Below are 5,166 nucleotides of genomic sequence, written 5' to 3' on the forward strand. Positions count from 1 at the left end.
TCTGGGAAATGGAGTTCTTCGAGCTTGTCTGCGAGGAGAGCCCTGGCTGAGCCTATCACTTGTCCAGACCCCATTCTGGGTTCGTGGTCGAGCTCCTTGGGCTGCTGGCTCCTGGGTTCCCGGTTCTTCCAGGAGGAAACCGAGGTTCCTACAGGGCAGTCACTTGTAGCTCTGCATCTGCGTAAATGAGAGCAAGGCAAGTAGACAACCGCCAAGAACAAACCTATTTCCCTGTAAGTCTTTCAACAAGAGTGTATGGAGGACTTCCCTGGTGACTAAGTGGTTGAGAATCCGCCTGCCAATGCAAGGAACACGGGTTCGAGTCCTGGTCCCAGAAGACCCCACATGCCTTGGAGCAACTAAACCTGTGTTCCAGAACTACTGAGCCTGTGCTTTAGAGCCGGTGAGCCAGAGCTACTGAGCCCATGTGCCACAACTACTGAAGCCTGTGCACCTAGAGCCCATGCTCGGCAAGAAAGAGAAGCCACCTCAATGAGAAGCCCACGAACCTCAACGAAGAGTAGCCCCCCTCACACCACAACTAGAGAAAGCCTGTGAGCAGCAACGAAGACCCAACGCAGCCAAAAATAAAGAAAGAAATTTATATTCGAAAAAAAATGTATGGATCACCTGCTATGTGCCAAGCCCCATTGTAAAGGATTTGAAATACCTCAGTGGGCAAAAGAGAGATCATTGCTCTGGAGAAGAGTTTTTGGAGGTGGGGGTGGGGGAAGGAGGTAGAGAGCAGACAATAAGCCATGAATATCATTATATAACATTTTAGGAGATAAGTGTTATGGGAAAAAGTGAAAGAAGAGCAGTGTGGTGGGGATTTGGGGCTCATTTGGGAAAGTGAGTAGGGTGGCTCCTCGCAGCCCTCACTGAGAGAGTGAGAATGGAGGGAAGAGTCAGAGGCAGTGCAGGAGAGGAGGGCCATTTCAGGCACCGAGAAAGCAACAAATTTTTATTTTGGTAAAGAAACACATGGCCCATTTAGAAGGTTTGATAAATAAAATAAAGAAAGATGCACTTGATGCCACCACACAAAAATAAATGGTTAACATTTTGGTGAACATCTTTTAGCAGCCCTTTGAACTCCATATTAATCTCTCTGCTAGTCACACCAATCTGTTTTTAACAAAATGGAATATTGCAGATAGCAATTGTAACCTATGTTGGTTACAATTATGTGTGGGTTTTTTCCCCACTTAAGAATATGCCTTGAATATGTGAACTGGCCAATAAATATTATCCGTCAGTAGTGTTTTCAGTGACTTCAGTACAAACCATTGCATTTAAATAAATTCTTTTGTTAAACATATTTAAACTTATTTATTTAAATGTATTTACCTAATATTTTACCCCTACTGTTAGTTATATTTTTTCTAGTTTTTTGCTCCATTAATATCCTTGTAGCTATATCTTTTAAAATTATTTTTATTTATTTATTTATTTATTTATTTATTTTTGGCTGTGTTGGTTCTTTGTTTCTGTACGAGGGCTTTCTCTACTTGCGGTGAGCGGGGACCACTCTTCATTGTGGTGTGCGGGCCTCTCACTATCTCGGCCTCTCTTGTTGCAGAGCACAGGCTCCAGACGCACAGGCTCAGTAGTTGTGGCTCAAGGTCTCCGTCGCTCCGGGGCATGTGGGATCCTCCCAGACCAGGGATCGAACCCGTGTCCCCTGCGTTGGCAGGCAGATTCTCAACCACTGCTCCACCAGGGAAGCTCGAAAATTCGTTTCTTTTTTTTTTTGTGGTACACGGTCCTCTCACTATTGTGGCCTCTCCCGTTGCGGAGCACAGGCTCCGGACGCGCAGGCTCAGTGGCCATGGCTCACGGGCCTAGCCACTCTGTGGCATGTGGGATCTTCCCAGGCCGGGGCATGAACCCGTGTCCCCTGCATCAGCAGGCGGACTCTCAACCACTGCACCACCAGGGAAGCTCGAAAATTACTTTTTAGTTTAAATTCCCTGAAGTTGAATTGCTGGATCAAGGACTGGTAGAATTCTAAGTACATTGCCTAGTTGCCTTCCAGGAAGATTTTACAATTTATATTTCCATAAGCAGTTTCTGACACCCATGCCCACTCTGGGTTTTTCCTTTTTAACGATTTAAAAAATGCTCTTTTTTTATTTAATAGAGCAAAATTTTTATATTTAATTTGAAATTAAATATAATATCATATTTATTGAACCATGCAGATATATTATTGCCTGTATATGTACTTTGCCCATTTCCTATTGAAATGTTAAAACTTTTGGTATCATTTTGAAATACTGTATATGCACATTTTTTTAAAGAGAAAAGTGCTTTGTTGTTTATCCTGTCTATGAAAATAATGCATTCATTGTTAAAAAAATTTACACACAGTATATGGAATGAAGAAACATGTAATAAAGAAATAAATCCATCAGAAACATTGGTTACATGTTTATATGCTATTTATATATGCTGTTGTATGTGCATATACACATTTGTGAGTATGAAACAAAAATAGAGTCATATTTCTCATACATTAAAAAATGTGAAATATACATACAGAAAGCCAATTAGAACATATAATCCAGTGTAACACATGATTATAAAGAGATCACCCCTGTAAACATCTATCCAACTTGAGAGGTAGCCCCCTACTAACACTCAGTGCCTTCTTCCTAATCACTAATCAGATACTATCATGACTTTTGTGATAGACCTTTTTGTGCTTTTCTTTATGGTTTTACTACCTACTCATACATCCTTATGTAATAGTTTTACTTGTTTTTAACTTTATAAAATAGAGTCATATAGTCATATTTTTTGTGTGCTTTGTTCTCCAAACATTTTGTCAGATTTATCCCCATTATTGCAGGTAGCTTTACTTATTATACTGTCAACGGACATTTGTGTTGTTTCCAAGTTTTATCTTTTAGGAACCGTGATAAAACAAATTTAGTAATATGTTATTAGTAGAATCTAGGTGATGGTATATGGGCGTTCACTGTAAAATTCTTTCAACTTTACTTTGTGTTTGAAAATTTTCATAATAAAATGTTGAGGAAAACTCCATACCTGGGGTTTGACCCAAAATGGAGTAGCCCCATTCCTCCCATGTCATCCCTTTTACAATTAAATATCCATGGACATAACACAACAAACAAGCACAGGAAGACTGAAATGTGGAAGGAAGAAGGCAAACTGAGAACTTTAGAGCCAGGGAAGGACATGTGGTAAATTCCCTTGTTTTCCTTATCACCTCCTGTATGTCTCAGCTAGGGTGTTGCAGAAGCTTACAAGCCAGAACCAACAACAGACCCAGACAAGAAAAAAACAAAACTCTAAGAAAAGCCTATTTGCCTTAGTTGAAACTGGGGAAAATGGTGGCCAAACAAAGAGAACTTTTTTGGTAATACCCACCTTACTGTAACCAAACACCAGTGGGAAACCACCCCCCACTCATCTGAACTGTGGAAGCCAAAGGAAGCAGCATGTTTTTCTCAAATGGAAAGAAAAGGAACTGTCAACCATGAATTCTATATCTGGTGAAAATACAATTCAGGAGTAAAAGGGAAATAAAGACATTCTCAGACAAAGGATAACCAAGAGTATTCATTGCTAGCAGAACTACCCTTAAAGAATAACTAAAGGAAGTATTCTAAACAAAGTAAATGATAACAGAAGAAGGCTTGGAACTGTAGAGAGAGGAAAAAAAAGGACATCAGAAGGGGTAAAAATAGGGATAACTAAAACAGACTCTCCTAACTATGAGTTTCTTAAAACAGAAGTGATGGTTGAAGTAAAATGATAGCACGATTGGTGCCCAATGTATACAGAGGAAAGACTTAAGACAATTATATTTTAAAAAGTGGGGAGACAGAGGGACCTCAGTGGAATTAAGCTTTCTGTACTTTGCTAAGTTATGTGTGTATGCCTAGAGCAACCACTAAAAAATTATACAAAATGATATACTGAAGAAGACTATATAAATCAAGGGGGAAGTCTAAAAAATGTTTAAGTAACATACGAGAAGGCCAGAGAAGAGAAGCAGAACAATAAACATGAAACAGAAAACAAGGTTAAACAAAATCCTTTCTCTCTCGTTAACCAAATGACTCATGATAGACTATCTCAAGATTTATTTGTTTGTTTTTCATTTTCAAGTAAGAGTAATAGTAGCTTTAAAAAACATGCTGCTGTAATAAACCAGTCACAGAAAGACAAATACTCTATTATTCTACTTATATGAGGTTATTTGAATAGTCAGAATCATGGAAACAGAAAGCAGAATGGTGGTTGCCTGGGGCTGGGGGGAGGTGCTGTGGGGAGTTATTGTTTAATTGGTACAGAGTTTTAGATTTACAAGATGAAGAGTTCTGGAGATAGATGGTGGTGATGGTTGCACAAGACTGTGGATATATTTAATACCACTGAACTGTATATTTGAAAATGGTTAAGATGGTAAATTTTATGTGTATTTTACCAGAATAAAATTTCTTGGAAAAAAAATGCTGCTGTACATACTCTGTACATGCTGATGTACCTTTTTATGAGTTTTTCTAGAGTTTGCAGGTACCTGTGGTTAATTAAGACTTTCCCAAGAGTGCATAGTTACTGATAGTTGTAAGGGAATGAATGTCTAGGCCACAATTTCCATTTGTGTTCTCTTGAGCAAGGAAGGTTCTCTCCTATTTCCATTCCCTTCAAATAACCTTCTTCCCACTCACCAGAGGACTCTTAAAATGGTTCAGTGCCCAATGGTGTCAAACTCTCTGGAGTACCACAGTCTAGGACTACTGAAACAAATCTTTTCTAGGAAGACTTCTTTTCTGATTAATGAAAGACCCCACACATGGGGCTTCCCTGTCGTTAGTCACATTTCTGTTAGAAATGGGGTATATAGGCCCTTAGCAGTCTCTGAGACCAGATACTTCTACAATTGGAGAGTCGTGGTAGTTTCACTGTCCCTTCTCATCTAGTCAACAAACTGTCAAATAATGTACTGCTTTCAAGAAAGAGTGTATGGTGAGAACAATGCAATTAAGGCGCTGGTAAAGAAAATATTGAATGATTAAAATGCCACACACACACACCACACACACACACACCTTTTTTTTTAAAGCAAGCACCGTTCTGCAAGAGATGATGTGAAAAGTATTTCAAAATCGATACCAACCAGAGAAACTT

Source organism: Mesoplodon bidens (assembly GCF_964165515.1).
Source record: "Mesoplodon bidens genome assembly, contig: HAP1_SCAFFOLD_92, whole genome shotgun sequence".
NCBI classification, from domain to species: Eukaryota; Metazoa; Chordata; class Mammalia; order Artiodactyla; family Ziphiidae; genus Mesoplodon; species Mesoplodon bidens.